This window comes from Peromyscus maniculatus, chromosome 5 (assembly GCF_049852395.1).
Source record: "Peromyscus maniculatus bairdii isolate BWxNUB_F1_BW_parent chromosome 5, HU_Pman_BW_mat_3.1, whole genome shotgun sequence".
In the NCBI taxonomy this organism is placed as follows: domain Eukaryota; kingdom Metazoa; phylum Chordata; class Mammalia; order Rodentia; family Cricetidae; genus Peromyscus; species Peromyscus maniculatus.
Genome location: NC_134856.1, coordinates 3,310,141 through 3,329,610, shown reverse-complemented (window position 1 = coordinate 3,329,610; position 19,470 = coordinate 3,310,141).

Genomic DNA, 19,470 nt, shown 5'->3' with positions numbered 1-19,470 from the left:
CCAAATAAATTATGAATAAAAGAAGTGTACCTTAGTACAATAAATATGATATATGAAATAACTATAGATAACATTATATTAATTGGGAGATGTAATGTGCTTCCTTTAAATTTAAAAATGAAAAAATAGAACCTGTTTTGTATGCTACAGAGATCCTTAAATAGAGCAATGAGTCAAAATAAACAAATGTAATGTAAGTAAGAAAAGATGAAATTGAATTATGCCTATTTGCCATCAATATGATACTATCTATAAGAGACACAGAATACTCTTAGAGGAAACACTTAGAAATGATGAGTACTTTTAGCGAATTAGTGGGCCACAAAACCAATAGATGGTAAGGACTGCCTTTCCAATAACCCAATTACACACATGCTGAGAAAAAAGTCAGGAAATCAATTGCTTGCAATAGCTTCTAGAATATAAAATAAATGAAACTAAGTCCAACTAAAGATCTGAAACTCCCTTCAACGAAAATTTTAAGATAATGAAGCAAGAAATTGAGAAAATACATTTCATTAAAAGATGAAAATACCTATCAAAGCCAATTAATACATTCAGTAAAACACCCTCAAATATACCAATGATATCCACAGAGCTAGAAAATAAATAATACAATTCACAAGAAAGCACAAAAGACACTGAATTGCAAAGTTATATTGAAAGACTAAGTCATGCTGGAGATAATATCCTATCTGATTTCAAATTATACTACAGAGCCATTGTAACAAGACAAAAAGTTCCCGATACAAAACCATAAATTTTGTACGAGAACTTAAAATTAAACATCTCAGCTATAGCCATCTGAATTTTGAAAAATAAATTAATAACATTGTAAAAATGGAAAAAATACTCTACATGAAATAACTAATGTTATACTAAATGGGGAAATGTAGTGTGTTTTCCCTAAATTTAGGAAACAGACAAGAGAACCTGTTTTATATGCTACATAGAGCCTTAAATGGAGCAATGATGCAAAATAAACAAATGCATTGTAAATAGAATAAGAGGAAGTGGAATTACCCCTATTTGTAGATAATACAATACTATTTACAAAAGACTCAACATCTTGGAACATTGGATATCTACAATTCTAAGCATGAAAATAGTTTCTCATTCTCATCCTAACCAAAAGTTAATGTAAATTATATAATTCAATTATATATGTATATCAAAAGACTTATTGTAAGATCTGAAACTCTTAAATGATCAGATTGAAAAGGGCTAGCACCTCAGTATATACCACAGGCAAGAACTTCCTAAAAAAATATTGCAATAGCCAGCAATAACAACAAAAACTTGTGAAGAGCACAGGAAATAACTGAGAGAAGGAATAGCCTAGAGGCTGTGAGGAAATATTTGCCAGCTAGACATCTGACAAAGGATAAGTAACTATAAATTAAAGAACTTGAAATAAAACAACACATTTTGAATACCTCAAACACAAATCTGTACAGTAAATGGACTATTCTATAAGCAGAAGTTCCAGAGAGATGAGGTGAAAGCAGCAAATAAACATATTTTTAAAAAATCTTCAAAATTCTTAGCCATTAGGGAAATGCAGACTAAATGTACATTAAAATTCTCACCCCAGGCCAAATGACTAGCATTAAATAACAACAATAACAAAAATTGGTAATAGGAATATAGATTAATTCAGCTGTTATGCAAATCAGTAAGAAGGTACTACTATATGGTCCAGCTATGCCAATCTTTGATAAATACCCAAAGAACTCTAAATAAAGAAATCACAAACAAAGCTATACCACCTAGTTAATGATAAAATCTGCTGAATGAGGTTTATAGAGGTACCCATTATAGATGAATGAATAAAAAATGTGTATATATAAACAATGGGTATTATTCAGTACTAAGGAATAAAATCTTGTCAATTATAGAAAGCAGGCACAAATGGAGATCATCATTCTAGAGAATATAAGTCAGACAAGGAAGGATAAATATCTCATTTCCTCTCATTTGTCTGTCCAGATCTCATTAGGCTATTTAAAATCATATACATCTGATATGAAAATACAAACAAGTCTTCTAGGGAAAGAAAGGATCTAGCAGAAGTTTCAAGGAGAAGACCAAATTATACAAGAGGCATACAATGATGTGGTTCATGATATACTTGAATGAATTTTTCCTGAGCCTCATCATGGTGTATACTGAGTGCATGTCAGGAAAATTAGCTTAATTACCATTCTGGACAGTGATAAAGAACTGCGAGAACCTCAAGGTTCAATTAGCCAACATTTTCTTTGCAACATCTACAATGTTTGCACAGTCACTATTCACACTAAGTAAGAAATTAAAACCAAGTATTGACACCAGCCAAAAGTCAGCCACTTGAAGGAACTAGACTTGTAAATCAATCAATTTCAAGCACAAATCGCATTTTCAGAAATTACTAGGTGTATTTGATAACATTAATCTCATCAAATAATATTTATTGTTTAGAAAAAAAAGTAAATGTACATCTACTAATATATGTAAATAAAATTGTTAAAATGTTTCACAAACTTAAAATACTTTACAATATTTTGGTTATGCTACTTTCATGTGTACATGTACATGTGTGTGGTTTTCTGTATGCACCCAAAATCATATCTATGTGCAAGTTTAGTCATGTAAGAGTTTCAGTTGTCCTTAAAATGTAGAGAAAAATTCAGGATTCACTCCAGACATGGAAGCATGAACATATTTTACTCAGAACTAACAGTGGCCAATCCTACCAGTATCCAAGACAAATTTCCTACAAGGAAACACACAGCCACAACACTGTTCTAAGAACCAGATGGAGCAAGAGAAACCAAGAAACAAAGCACTCATCCAACAAAGACAAGAGATGATATCAGCACCTATAACTACAATCTTCCCAATTCCAGAAGCCTAGGCACCAGTATAAAAAACACTGCCAATTATAGCCAGGACAATATGTCTCCACTCCAGGCCAGCAATCCTACCACAGCAGGCCCTAAGTATTACATCATAGGTGACGCACAAGACAAGACCTTAAAATAGCCTTTATGAATGTGATAGAGGTCTTTAAATAGGAAATGAGTGAATCCCTTAAAGAATTCTATGAAAACACACTGAAAGGAAATGAATAAAAAATATCAAGACCTAAAAGTGAAAATAGAATCAGTAAAGAAAATCTACATTGAGAGTAATCTGGACATGAAAAATTTAGGAACTCAAACATGAGACTCAGATACAAGCCTCACCAATAAAAACAAGACACAGAAGAGTGAAGCTCAGAAACTGAAGACAAAATACCTTGGTCAAATAAAATGTTAAGTCTGAAAACAAACTTAACACAAAACATCCAGGAAATCCGGAAAACTATGAGAAGAGCAAATATAAGAATAATAGTAATAGAAGGAGAAAAAAAACAGGTCCCAAAGGCATAGAAAATATTTTCAACAAAATCATAGAAGAAAATTTCCCTAACCCAAGGAAGGTATAAGAAGCACAGAGAAGACCAAATAGAGTGCTTGAGAAAAGAAAATATCAGCACATAATCAGCATATAATTATCAAAACACTGAGTATGCATAACAAAGAAAAACAATTAAAATCTTCAAGGGAAAAAAAGATGAAGGAACACATAAAGGATGAAATATTAGTATAGCTTGGTTCTATTGAGACTATAAAAGCTGGAAGGGCCTGGAAAGGTATTCTCCAGACTCTCAGAGATGACAGAAGCAAGTAGAGATTATTATACACAATAATTCTCTCAATCACAATAGATTGAGAAAATAAGATATTCTATGGTAAAACTAAATTTAAGCAATACCTATCTGTAAATCCAGCCTTACAGAAGGAGCTAGAAGGAAAATTCCAGCCTAAAGGAGTTATCTACATCCAAGAAAAACTAGGAACAAATAATCCCAGGCCAGCAAAAACCAAAGAAGGGACACACACACACACACACACACACACACACACACACACACACACACACAAATAATTGAACAATAATGATGACAAGGGGGCACAGAAAAGGCCAAATACTATTCTTTAAAAGGGAATAGAATCAGCATGTGGAGGTGTAATCAGAGGGGGAAGTTCCTTTTAGCAGGTCCTAGGAAAGGTGAGATAGCTTATAATCATTTTCCTCTACCACCCCCAATTTGTTGATATAATAGCAAAACTATTTTTGGAGGAAGGTACAAGTTCCTCTTTCTCTGTTATTAAGAGATCTAAGGACTGGCCATTCTGGAGAGAGACCAGGGCCAGAGAAATAAGCTGTTGTTGTAGGGAGGCCAAAAACCAGCCTATGAACTCTATAGAGAGCTGTAATTTGGCCTCAAAATCTTGAGCTGTGAGGACAGAATAACTGAAAATGCTGATGCTGCCGCTGCCCCCAATACCCAACTGCTTGTCCCCAGCAGTCAGAACACCTTTCAGAAATCAAAGACTAGTTCTCTCAGCCTTTCCATACCAATCCTGCCCCTTAGGGAAATAGCAGGCATGCATGGGCCCCTTCCTGTCTATGCTAGTGAACTTGCCCAGGTTGAAAAACTTCTGGAATCCTTCCATTGAACAGAACTGAATACTCCACAATCCCAATTCTACTGCTCCAGAAACTGAAAGCCCATCCTTTAATATCATTGATAAACCTTCTCCCTATCCTTGTCCCTGTCCTATTCTTTCTCTCACCATCTGCTCTCTCTTCATTCTTTGAATAAAGAAATTGAAGAATATATCTGAAGACTGAAAGACCTCCTGTGTTCATGGATTGGTCAGATTTACATAGTGAAAAAATGTCAATCCCACCAAAGGCAATCTACAGATTCAATGCAATACCCATCAAAATCCCAACACAAATGGCAACCTACAAATGTCAACACACCTATTGACATCTGAGTTTTGATAAAGAATTTAGAAATAGATACTGGGGTGGTGGTGGAAGATACCATCTTCAACAAACTGCGCTGTTGAAACTGGATGGGTGCATGTCAAAGAATTCAAACAGATTCCTAATTGCCATTCTATGCAAAATTCAAGTGCAAATTTACCAAAGACCTCAACGTAAAACAAGACACACCAAACCTGACAGAAGAAAAAGTGAAGAAACCCAATAGTGCAGCCTCAAAGATCGACAGTTAATAAATAGTACCTCACGAAACTTAAAAGCTCCTATGAGGCAAAAGATACTGTGAACCAGACAAAGCAGCAGCCTACAGAATGGGAAAAGATATTTTTAACCAACTCCACATCCTACGGAAGACCAGTATCCAAAATATATAAATAACTTAAAAATCTATATATCAAAAAATAATCTAATTAATAAATAGAGTGAAGACCTAAACAGAGAATTCTCAGTAGAGGAATCTCAAATGGCTTAAAAACACTACTTAAAGAAATGTTCAACCATCCTGAGCCATGAAGGAAATGCAAATAAAAACTACTGTAGCATTACATCTTATACCTGTCAGAATGAATAACACAAGGGACAGCTTATGATGGTAAGGATGTGGAACTGGGGGAGCACTCCTCTATTGCTGATAGGAGTGCAAACTAGTATAGTCACCATGTATATCAATATGGCAATTTATCACAAAATTGGGAATCCATCTACCTCAAGACCCTGCTATACTATTTTTGGTCATATAACCAAAGAATTCTCCATCCTACCACAAGGATAATTACTTAAAAAAGTTAATTGTTACTGTATTCATAATGGCCAGAAACTGGAAACAACCTGATGCCCCTCAAGAAAATAATTGATAATGAAAATGTGATTCATTTACACAATGGGATATTACTTAGCTGTTAAAAGAATGACATCATGAAATTTGAGGCAAATGAATGGAACTAGAAAATCATGCCAAGTGATGTAAATGAGTCCTAGAAATATAAATATGGTATGTATTAAATTATAAGGGGATATTAGCCATTAAATAAATGATTTTTAAAAAGCTACAATCAGTAGATTCAGAGAGGCTAGGTAAAAAGGAGTTGTCAAGCAAGGATGCATGGATCCCCCTAGGAGGGGAAATACAGTAGATTTTACTGATAGGCTGTACATGGGTGGAGATGGGAGTGGGGAGATCAGATAGAAGGATAAAAGAGGTGGAGGGAGAGAGTGCAGACAGACACTGTTGGAATTATTGGGCTTTAGAGGATATTATGGAAACCTAGTGCAAGGGAAACTGCCTAGAATATATGAAGGTGATCCTAATGAGGAGTCTTAGTGATGGGGGATATGGAGTTTCAACTGTCCATCTCTTGTAGCCTGGTGAGACTTCCAATGGTGGGACTGTTTTTTGCCTTAAATTGGGTTGTCCTTTGGAAACCCCCAAACACTTAGGCTGTTATTAAGATGAGTTGCTCTCCATGAACTGACATGGAGTGCCCTATTGCAAGGATAGCACCCACACAAGGCACTGAACATGGGGAAATCGAGCTGATGCTACATGGAGCCTTCACCCATATGTTCTAGTCTCTTTGGTGAAGGATACTACTCTACAGGCTACTGAAAAAGGATTTTGGATGCCAACAGAGCCACAAAACTTTTGACATACAATATGTTCTGCCTGCAAATTATGCTAAGGCAAAGGTGGCACAGAGCCTATGAGAATAGCCACTAGTGTCTGCCTTGACCTAAGGCCAACTGCACAAGAAGGAACTCATAGAGGAGACTGCTGGGGTAACCAAAGACCAGAAAATATATACCCCAGAGACAAGTTTAAAACCAAACACTACTTGTGAAAAATGACTCTTAATGATATTCTGCTATATTCATACCTGTTCCTCATTAGGGAGACTTCCTCCAGCAGCAGATGGAAACAAATGCAGAGACCTACAGCCACCATTCTCCAGAAAGTATGAATGGGAAATATCTATCAAATCCCTTTCCTCAGAGCTTATGTTATTCCTCAGAGATCATAAGAGCCAGAGAGGATGGTAAATATTGGGAGAAGAAGGTCCTCTGAATCAACCAATAAGGCATATATGTGTTCACAAATACTAAAGCAGCAGTAATAGGGCCTACCTGGGTCTGTTCCAGGTCTTCTGTGTATATATTATAGCTTTTAGGATAGTATTTTTATGGGAATCCTGACTGTGAGGACCAGTGGGTCTCTGACTCTTATGCCTGTTCTCGAGACTCTTTTCCTCCTGTTGGGTTTCCCCATGTCCAACTTTAGTGTGATAATTTTGCTTTATCTTATTATAATTTATTTTGTCAAAAATAATAATACTTGTTTCACTTTAATTCTCTTACTGTATATTACAGAAATGGATGTCCTCAAACACAAATTTATAGGCAGTGTATGACAAAATTGAAATCTGTATATGTAGAAGCTCTATTTCTTTCTCTGTCCCACCCCCCTCTTTTTCTTTCCCTTCCTACTTATTTCTCTTTATCTCCACAATAATCAGTTCAGAAAAATAATTCAAGAACCTTGAATCTCATGAGTTTATATTTAAAGCTGCATGTTTTTTTTCTGGTACTCTGGAATTCTACCATGATATTCTAGATGCTTTAAAGTTATGTCTAAAATAAAGTAGCATTCAAATATTTTCTGGACTCAGGATAATTTTGCTCTTTGTTTATTGTGTCTCATTTCCCTTTATAGGGACATCAGAGAGAAACATCTGGCAAACATATTGCTGTGCCATGAAAATAAGAGAATTACTGGAAAATGCATGCAGTACACGGACAAGTAACAATGGACTCCAATAGCACTGATGCCTAAGCATCCACAATGAAAAATACAGAAAGAGCATGAATGAACAGTTTGTTTCAAGGAAAATAATAATCAAAAGACAATACATATGCCAAAAGCTCCATAGATGTTTTAAATTTTATTCCAAGTAGGAGAAAGAAGTTTTCAGACTTTGTCAATTACTTTCTTGAGGTAACACAGACTGCATTTATTTACTTACAACAGACATTTTTAATCAAACTCACCTAGATTAGTCAGATAAAATAGCCGATATCAAGGAAAGAGAGAATTTGCCCAAAGTCACATACTCAATTATCAGCATAGCTAGACAGCAAAATTTGCTGTTTATATTTTAATATTTAATCATTCATGGAATAAACAGAAGGAGATATTCAAAACTATAGTTAACAGATAATACATGCTTATAAGAATGGAGGAGGAACCTGGAAGTGGTGGTGTACACTATTAATCCCAGCACTCAGAAGGCAGAGGCAGGTGGATCTCTCAGCAAGTTTGAGGCCAGCCTGGTATTCAAAGCGAGTTTCAGGACACCCAAGGCTGTTACACGGTTAAAAACTGTCTGGAAAAATAGAACAGGAGCATGGGGGGGGGGAGGATGGAAGGAGGGATAGAGACAGAGACAGAGACAGAGACAGAGAAAGACAGCATAAGAGAAAATAAGAGAATCTTCCAAAAACATGTATCTAACATAACTTCACAGAGGACATTACCTACAGTATTGACTTCATATTTTAAAAATATTTGTTGAGGATAAAGAGTACATGATTCACCCCACCACTATGAAATAATTTTAATGAGGGTGGTGGACTAATTATTGACCTTGTAGCATTCCCTTTGTTTTGTTTTGTTTCCTTACCACTCAGTACCACACTGTGTTTTTCAGTTTGTGTTGAAGTCATGGACCTTTAAGCAAGCCAAAAATTATCACTAAATGGGTTTGAATAAATATAAAATGTAAATATGGATGGATGGGTAAATTCTCAATTTGTAATTGGGAAATTCTTCTACTTGAAACAAACATAGAAGTTTGTTTGCTATCACCAAAGCTTTAGACTTTAGTGAAAGAAGTCCCTTTAATTCTCTCTCTCTCTCTCTCTCTCTCTCTCTCTCTCTCTCTCTCTCTCTGTCTGTCTCTCTCTCCTGTCCTCTCCTTTTCTCTCCTCCCTCCCTTCCTCTTGCTCTCTCTTCCCTCTCTGTAAGTGTGTGTGTGTGTGTGTGTGTGTGTGTGTGTTTTATGAGTGTATGTGCTCTGACAGCCATGTTCCCACCACTGACACTCCAAATCATGCAAAACTTCAGACTGTTTTTAATTTAGTATAATGATGAATGTGTTTTCCAAAGGCAACCGGTAGTCATTGATTTCAAATACAGATTTGAAACATTTATATCAGGTCACTTACTTTTCTTATATTCCAAAGATAAAACAGGCAGAAATCATTTTTCTAACTCTGTGGAAAAATGCATGTATCATTTTAATAAAGGTGCATGAAAACCGTTGAGCCCTAAGAAGAGTTTATGACCTGGTCTTGGTTGTAATAATGGAAGTAGAAATACAAACTTTACAGAAAAAGTAGTCAGAAACTTGAGTTATCAATTAAATACTTAGAGATGTTTTCTCAAAAGTATCAGAAACTGAAAAATCTCAAGAGAAAGAATACTAGTGTACATGAGGAAGGTCTGTGTATTGGGAGGCGATTGGCACTCTGAAGGAAGAGAGAAGATAATGTCTTTTTTATATAGAAGATGAGGTTAGTGTAGAATTTTTTTTTTTCAAATATCATGACACAGTATAGTGCTTAATGCCGATTCCATCATGATTATACAATATCACTTGTTCATTTGGATAAAACCCAGTCCTCCTTGTGAATTTTCATATCCTTTTTTGTGCGAGGACTTACAGAAGTTTTATGGATGTGAATCATTTTAAGTGGCATAACGACAGAAGAGGTTTTGCTGTCATTGAAGCCTGGCTTTGTCTGCACCCTCCTTGTTGCTGTCCGCCGTAGTGATGAGGAGAAAAGCAGCTTTCTAAATGTAGTAGAATCTGATTCTAAGTCACTTCAGGATGAAAAAGAAAGTGTCAATAGGAGTAATGTGTCAATGGAAAGGACATTTGCAGGTGATAGACTCAGATAACATAAGTAACTTCCTGTGTGGTTTCTTTTTCAAACAAAACAGGACAGTTAGCTGAGCCTAGAGAAGTAACACCAAGGATATTTTGAAATAAACTAAAATCAAAATAATACATGTGAAAACTACAATTATATTTTAAGAGATTGCTTAACAGTTAAGAATTCTGGTTTCGTGTCCAGCATCCACATCAGGTGGCATAAATCCTGCAACTCAATTTCCACTCTCTTTTGGCCACTTTAAGAACTCCATTTATCCAACAATTAAATCTAATAATTGATAAGTGGGATTTCAAGAAATTAAAATTTTCTGCACAGCAAAGAAGCAACCAACTGGGTGAAATGGAAGCTCATAGAATTGGAGAGAATATTCTAAGTTATACATATGAAAGATTTAATACTCAGAGTATGCAAAAAAACCCTCAGAAAACAAAGAGACATAATAACTAATAAACTATTCAATTAAGGGGCCTGTGACATGAACAGCATTCACAAAAGGGTAAAATATCTCAAAATGATTTTATCACCCCTAGAAATTAGGAAAATGTAAATCAATGCAACTCTGAGATTTCAACTTACCTCAGTCACAAAGGCAAAAATCAACAGAACTAACCACAAATGCTGGTAGGGATGTGAGGAAAAGGGAAAACTCATTTACTTTTGATGGGATTGCAAACTGTTCTACCCACTATGAAAATCATCTGGGAGAATTCTCGAAAAACTAAAAATAAATCTATTTTGTAACCCAGTTGTAGAAGCCCTTGGAACATACCCAAAGGACTCACATTTTACTCCACAGACACTTGCTTATTAATGCTGTTTAAGATTATACTTTAAGAGGTAGCAGAGCCAGATCATGCAGGACTCTGTTAATCTGAAGTCCATTTGTTTTATAAAAGGTGTTTGCTAGCTATTAAAGTGGCATAATTGGATAGGTTTGTCCAGATTACATTCTAACAAATTTTCGAACATTTCATGCATAAATAATATGCACCTTAAATACATCCACTTTGTCTTCTCCCAACTCTTTTAGGCTCCAACTTATCTTAGCCCCTATTTTAAGACTTGTCTTTGTTTATATTTTGTTCTACTTTTGAGGTTATAAAAACACCATTTGTACTTTCCATTCTGTCCTATCCAAAGATACCAATATACCTCTCCTTGTTCTCTGTCAAAATTATGCCCTCTTTAGTTATTTATAGCTGTTTCTGAATATTCCTGAATAAAACCTGTTCGGTATGTATAATAACATTTGTATGTATGTCTTCCGGGTATTTGGTGCTAGAAGAGTATTTGGGGAAGACTCTTCCTCCCACTGCTAGCATTCCTTAGCTGCCTGTAGTTTTTTGTGTAAGGTTGAGTCTTTGTGATCTTTGCCCTGTCCCCTTTGGCATATATATTATTGTTGTCCTTGCTCAGCTCATATTTAGGCATGCATATTAGCGAGGTTTTATGGATTTAACATCTGAAATTTCTGTGAGACACAACCCCACTGCAAAGTCCCATAGACTCTGGTTATTACGTTTCTGCCCCCCTTCTGCAATGTTAATATACCCTTAGGTGTAGGAATTGTTTTGCAGAAATTTCCATTGGGACTGGGCTCCATAACTCTGCATTTTCCTTGGTTGTGGTTTTCTGTAGTGGTCTTAATCTGTTGCAAAGGAAAGCTTGCCTGATGAGAATTAAAGAGTACACTTATTTGTGGATATAAGGACAAATATTTATAAGGTACTTGAGGATTATGTTGGTTTAGTAAAGTGGTGGATGTACGTTCTCCTCCAAAATCCATGAATTTGCTATTCCAGGGTGAATTCCACTATTAGCTAAGTTTCTAGTACCGAAAAAGAATTCCCTGTTGTTGAGTGCGTCTTATGTCCAATTAGAGAGTTATTTGTTATCACCAATTTATACGTGTCACTACTGTATCTTTAAGGCTATTATGACAAGCTGGTGATTGTAATTCATGGGCATCAGAGCTAGGTAGGATGTTTGGTTGCTACCTTCCTTTGGAAGCATGCATGGTACCATGAAAGATAATCCTCTGAGAAGAGGCATTCAGGTTAGATCCAGCTCTTGGGCACACAGTGCCTTAAGCAATAGGTAATGGTATTCTACCTCTGAAGGGCAAGCATTGACAATAGCAATAGGTTTTTATGTTTTGGGAGTTTCTTGTATAGCCTTGAGCAACAACTCAAAGAGTTTTTGTCATGGTGATGGATTTTATTTTGCTTTGTTTTGTTTTTCAAGACTGAATTTCTCTGTGTAGCTTTGCACCTTTCCCGGAACTCGCTTTGTAGACCAGGCTGGCCTCAAACTCAGAGAGATCCTCCTGCCTCTGCCTCCCGAGTGCTGGGATTAAAGACGTTCACCATCACCGCACGGTTGGCTTTTTTTTTGTTTGTTTGTTTTTGTTTTTGTTTTTGGTAGTTGGTATTTGGCTCTTGGAGGGATCATTATATGCCCACATGGGAAATTTCAATGAAAATATATATTTCCACCTAACTTAATTGGGGTGGGGGGATGGTTAATAGTATATGAGAGAGTAGGAGTTAAAAATACTCCTTGGAAAGTAGACAGGGAGGGAGAGGAGCCATGGCTGAGTAATAAAGGTTCAAATTTCCAAGACATCCAATTTCTGCTTGCCTAGTGGACTTGAGACAAAAGCCTGTGTCACATATTAAATTTATGTGTAACTTATTGAGAAATTCTTCACACTGATTTCTCTAGTGAATTAGGGTTCCTTTTACTCCACACCTCCTCCAGCATTTGTTGGCATTTGTATTTTTGATACTTGCCTTTCTGTGTGACTAAGAAGAAATATCAAACTGTTTTTATTTTCATTTCCTTAATATTTTCTAGGGACAATGAACATTTTTGAGAAATTTCTCAGCTATTTTTTTGTAGATAACTCTATGGTGAGGTCCCAGTCCCATTTTTTGGATGGGTTATTTGTGATTTATTATTATTATTATTATTATTATTATTATTATTATTATTATTACTATTAATGTTGTTGTTTTGTGCCATTGTTTTATATGTTCATTTTTGTATTGATACCATATTGTTTTTATTACTGTAGCTCAGTAGTATAACAAGATCTGTATTGTTAATCCTTCCAGAATTCTTCATTTTGCTCATGATTATTTTGGATATCAGGTTCTTTTGTGATTTCATATAAATTTTAGGCTAGATTTTTCTATTTCTATGAAGAATAAAATGGGGACTTTGATTTGTATTATATTAAATCTGTAAATACTTTTTGTCAAATGATCATTTTTACAATATTGTTTCTACCAATCCAAAAGTATGGGTTATCTTTCTATCTTCTGGGTTCTTTATCTCTTTCTTCAGAGGTTTAAAGCTTTCATTATAGATGTTCCTTTCTTCTTTGATTAGGATTATTCCTGTTTTACTTTCTTTGATATTGTTGTGAATAGGAGTGTGTCCATGATCTCCTTCTCTGTATGTTTATTGTTGTTGTATAGAAAAGTTATTGGTTTGTGGAACTTGAATCTGTATTATGCCACATTGCAGAATTTGTTCATCATCTCTAGAACTTTCCTGGTAGAGTTTTTCAGGTCTCTAGTGTATAGTATCTGCAGATAGAGATAATCTTACTTCTTTCCCTTTAATTTCCTTCTCTTGCCTTTATTGCTTCAGCTGGTGCTTCAAGCACAATATTGAAAGGAGTGGGCATAATGCATGCCCTTGTCACAATAATGCCTTTGGTGAGATTATTTCAAATTTTCTCTATTGAAGATGATGTTTTCTGTGGGTTCCTAATATACAACTTTTATTAAACTGAGTTAAGTTCCTGCTTTTTTATATAAAATATATAGTAGTATACATTTTCTAATACTGCTAACATGAAGTCATGTTGGATTTTGTCTGAAGGTTTTTCTGCATCTATTGAGATGATCACACAATTTTTGTTTTTCAGCCCATTTATTAAATATATTGACGTATTTATCTTGAACCATCTCTTATTAATTACAGATAAATCCAAATTCATAATAATGGAATATGTTTTAGGTAGTCTATATCATATTTGCAAATAATTTATTGAGCACTTTTGAGTCTATTTTCATCAGGAATATTAGGCTATAGTTTTTTTTTTTTATTGGCAATAGATCATCTTTGCATGTCTGCTAGGATTCTAGAGTGAATCCATTTGACCCTGGATTCTTTTCAGTTGGTAGGCTTTTTATTATTGTATTAATCTTCTCATTTGTTGCAGGTCTGTTTAGGTTTGATTTCTTGCTTTGATTGTGGTGAATTAGCTGAGTCCAGAAAACTTATCCCTTTCTTTCAGGTTTTCTAGAGATTAAACACCTCATTACTGAATGAATGGTTCAAAAGAAGGCATCAAGAAAGAAATTAAAAAATTCTTGGACATAAAAATATAGTATAATTTGTGTATTTACTAGAAATTTATTTACTGTTAATTTTATGTTTTTATTGCATTGTGGTCAGATAGCATAATGGAGTTATTTTGGTCTTTTTTCATTTATAAAGATTAGTTTTAAGTTTCAGGATGATCTCTACTTTACAAAAGCTTGCATATGATGCTGAGTAGAATGTGTATTAGTGTTTGGTTTTAGTATTTCTATATATAACTTTAAATACATTTGGTATATGATGTGAATTAATTGAGACCATTGATATTAAATTTGTTATTGAAATGTGTGTTAACTGTACTCACCATGTTGTTAATATTTTTATATTCTCAGTGGAGTTCATGTTTTAATAATTATGACTTCCTGTTCCTTTCTTGTCTCCTTGCTATGGTCTTTGAATATGAAGTATTGTTTCCTGTATTTTATTTAGGTTTAGTTGCTTGGTTAAAATTTCTTGAGTTAGTTTATACTATGGACAGGTTTTCTTTCTCCTTAATTATAACAGATTGTTTTGCTGGGTTTTTTAGTGTATGGGGGTTATCGTCACAGTCTTTAAGGGCTTTAGAATGTTTTGTTCCAGGTTCTTCTATCTTTCAAATTTCAGTTGAAATATATGATTTTATTCTGATGTATTTTCCTCTAAATGTGACTTGTATTCTTTTCTTGCATCTTTCAATATACTGCATTATGTATAATTGTTATTTTAATTATGATATACTGTCAGATTTTCTTTTATAATCTTGTCTATTCAGGTTCTGTATGTTCCATGTATCTTCATGGGTATGTCTTCCCTTAGTTTGGGTAAGTTTCTTCTATAATCTTGTTGAAGATCTTGTCTAGGCCTTTGACTTGGAAATCTTCTCCTTCAACTCTGTCTATAATCTAAAGGATTTTTATTTTTTGTCACAGTGTCCCACATTCCTTCTTTGTTCTTTTCCCGTGTTTTAACTTTTTCACATTCCTGAATTATTTGGTCTAGACCTTTCACTTTTTCCTCAAGTCCTGATATTCTATCTTCTGTTTTATTCTTTTTTTACTTGAGTGCTTAAAATTTTCAATTTCATCCTCACTTCAGCTCAAGTCTCCTTCAATATTTCTTTCTCCTGATTGAATTCTGTCCCACACCTATATTTTCCTTATCCTTTAAATCAGCCTTATGTTTGTGTTTCTTGCCCATTACTCAGAAGTTTTTTTCTCATTAAGTTCTTTCTCTTCAGTTTCATTGAAGTGTGTGTGTGTGTGTGTGTGTGTGTGTGTGTGTGTGTGTGTGTGTGTGTATGCATGTATGTCTGGGGGGAGAGCTCTTTACATTTATTTCTTTATGGCTGTTGTTTTAAATTTTATGTCCTAGGGACTATGTAGGTAATTTTCATTGGTAAACATTGCAACAGCAGTGGTCAGTTTTGGTGAGAAAATGATGCTTTGATCTCTTTGCTGTTTATATTTTTGCTGTGACCTCTTGGCATGTGGACGTCTTTGGTGAGTTCTAACTCTGATATGGACCGAGCAGTTTGGGGCTAAAATGAAGATCTGAAGGCAGCTTAGGCTCAGAGGCTGTGAATGGTTTTGGTGGAGTAAGAAGTCAAGTGAACAAAGAGGATTGGGCTGTTTTACAGGATATGCTTCTTGGTACAAAACTGGCATGTGGGGTTTCTTTGGCTGGATGGAAAGTTTGAACTTGGCAATGGCCTTCCATTCCAACAATCATCTATTGCCGGTAGGTAGGGAGTGACATGACCAAAGGTTAGAGATTATTTGTGGCACAGGTAAGAGAGGTCAGCCTAGCTTGGGAGACTGGATATGGGACCAGGGCTAGATCCCATGGGTATTGGATGTATGTATGGCTGGGGGGGGGAGTCACTGAGATAAACAATAAAAAAGGAAGTGGGAGCTCTGATTGGATAGAGAGGATGGATCAAAATTTGGTGTGGGTAGGGCTACTAGGCCAAGGCACTGAGTGTGGTACCAAGGCTAGATCTGGCTGGTTGGGCAGAAGGTTTGGATGAAGAGTTCAGAAAGACTCACTGTGCCAGACCAGGAAAAAAGAGGTGAGAGGGCTGGTTGGGTGAGATGTTTGATACAGTTTGGAAAGAGTATGTCAACCTTTCTTTTCTTTCTTTCTTTCTTTCTTTCTTTCTTTCTTTCTTTCTTTCTTTCTTTCTTTCTTTCTTTCTTTCTTTCTTGCTTGCTTGCTTTCTTGCTTTCTTGCTTTCTTGCTTTCTTGCTTTCTTGCTTTCTCTCTTTTTCTTTTAAACATAACTTACTGAGTCCAATACGGGTATGTTCGGGGGTTTTCTCCTGAGGCCTGAGAAATCTAACTGTGACCACATCACCAAAGAAAAGTGACTCTCCCTTGTGACTCTCCCTCTTCCACCAGTCACCAACTTCTATTAGTTCTTCAGTTAGTGGTTGAGATTGATTTAAGAATTGTTACTCTGTTAATATCAAAGCTACTGTAACTATAAAAGTTAAGCTTTATTGATGAGTTGTGTTCCCTTTTTCCACAGTGGCATTAGGACATCTTTCCTTCTTTCCTATATTGCAATATAGTTACAGCAGCTTTGATGTTAACTTCTGTTTCCCCATGGGTAACAGGTAGTCAGCAGGTGGCTACTCATCACCTCACTTTCCTATGCAAACTCCAAGACACGGTCTAAGGGAGATGAAATTCATAGATTCCATGTAAAGGAGTATCAAAGCCTCTATCCACCTGAAAAACAATCCAATTAAAAGTTAAATAGAAACAGTCCATTCCTATCAAGATTCTCTTAATCTCCAAGGAAGTAAACCTTCAAGGTTTCTACTTTGCGCTCATGAAAACTTGCAGAGAAATGTTTTACAGAATGTAGTGCAGTTTTCTGTTTGTTCATTGGCCCCAATAGAATAGTATGATGACAGCGAATCTACTTCTCTTCTTATCTCTGTATGTTCAGATCCTTCACATAAAACTAGATGGTCAGCAAATACTTACTTAGTAAATGAATAGATTAGTGAGTACGCTAGTATAGGCTCCTAAAATGCCCCCTAAAAATCATTGTTTAAATTTTTTTTGAAAATTGTTCTAGCATAACAAGAAATAAAACAAATAAAGAATTCCCTGTATCTACCACTCACCTTTGCTATTAATTTCATGATATGATACATCATTCAGTCAAAGAAGAGATTAGTATTGTTATAACACAATTGACTCATTTGGATTTCATTAGTTTTTGCATGCACTGTCCTTCTTTTCCTGGTTCATTCTTCTGCATCTGTATCTTTTCAAGTAGATCTATTAAGTTTATCAGCTGTGTAGATTTCAATACTCAAGCAATAACTCAACCCTCCTCCCACAAAGGATCTCCTTTGGCATCAATCTGAGGTTGAACACTTCTCCACTATTCTGACCCTTAGAAACAATCATTCAGTCCCCCTATCTCTGTGATTTTATTATTTAGAAATTTTATGTAAATGAACCATGCATCATATAGATTTTAATATTAGCATTTTTTCTGAATACAAGGATCTTAAAATACAAAATACCCTACATTTGGGATGGAAATTGGGTGTGTTCACTTTGCTCATTTTTCTTATTGACAAATACTCTATTAGACAGATATACTACAGTGTTCTCAGACAGACTTCTGAAACCATTTAAATAAAAGATTCCCTACTCTAGTCCTAGTGGTATATGCTTGTTATGCCAATTACATGAGTGGTTGGGACAGGAGGATCACCAGTTTAAGGCAATTATGAATAAGTTAAGATCCCTCCAATAAAAAGGTAAAGGAAGAGTGCAAGTTCTCTGTAACTCTGCCCCCAATTACTACACTAGACAGGGAATGGCTAACTACCTGCCTTGACCTTTTAGCATCCTCAATCTCAGCATCTTTGGCAGTTCCATGCCAGTAAGAAGAGAACATCTTCAGCATCATGGTCAGAGTTTTAGAAGGTTCTGAGTCAGGAATTCTGCTAAATCTTCAACCTTTCCTCTATTTCAATTGAGCACTTGACTCCAGGTGGTTATGGCAACACGTTTTCAGGTGAAATTAATTTTTTTTCTGAACCACAAATAACTTCGTACTGAGTCTAAGAGCTTGTTCTTTGGGGAAAGATGTTTTTAAAGGAAGATTGGTGATATTTGATACAGCTGTTACAAGAAATGGATTTAACAAATCAATATACACTACAATTTTAAAGATGATTTAGGGTGGAGAAAGATATGGTTGTGGCACATGTAAAAAATACATTGACAGTTTTCCTTACTCTCTAAATGATAGGGCTGGCAATATATACATATTTTAATATAGTGATGATTCAAGCAGATTCTCTTCAATTTTTAACAGTGAATACATCATACATTTTTTTGCAATTTTATTTTGGAGCATCCTGAGTTCAGAGTGACGAATGGGGAAAAATAATGAGTGTCTGACTGGCAAAAGAACTGCTTGCTCTGTTGGGAGGACAAAGAGAGAGGCATCCAGGCCATTCACTGTGTGGTGGGGGTGTGAAGTCTGCATCCAGAGATGGTAACTGGAAGGTAACGTTTCATTTTCCTGAAACGGCTCCATTTTGTTCTTTTGTTATTGAACTCAGATGCCTGTATGAGCTGACACAGCAGTGGAGGAAGGAGGCAGCCCCGACAGTGCAGAGCTAGGTGAGGAGGAAGCCGAAGACTTTTCTTTCTTATTATTAGCTTCTTTCAAGAGTTGTTTCTTTTTTTTCCTGGGATTGTCAACTCCTTTCATGATCCTCCTGCTGCTCAACAAGGGGAAGAATCACCATCTTGCAGTCTCCTTCATGGAAACAATTCTCTTACGTAGAGAATTCCAAAAGGAATTCTAGGTCATGCTTGTAAGTGAACAGTCTTGGCCTGTTCTCAATTTCCCTGAGTCCCAGACACAGCTGGAAATTGTTAAGGAGCCTTTCTATTAGCTTCTTTCTGCTTTTACTATTTTGGATTCCATTCTATGAGGCATTTTTTTTTTCTTCAGGGAAAAGTGAAGGAGGGAGGGAATAAGAGCAGAGTGCAGGAAATAGAACAGTGTTTGGTCTCTGTTGGATCTTCCAGTCGCTTTGTACATTGGGGCCAGTCTGTGTTTCCTAACAGCAAAGAGTTTTTAAAATTAGGAAAAAATGAAAACATCCCTGTGATGATACCTGGACTTAACTAGGAGTAGCCCTAGAATACTAGGACTTAACTGACACTGACTTCTAGAACTTTAAAGGAGAATGTTTTAGATCACTATTTTAAGTCACAGAAGCT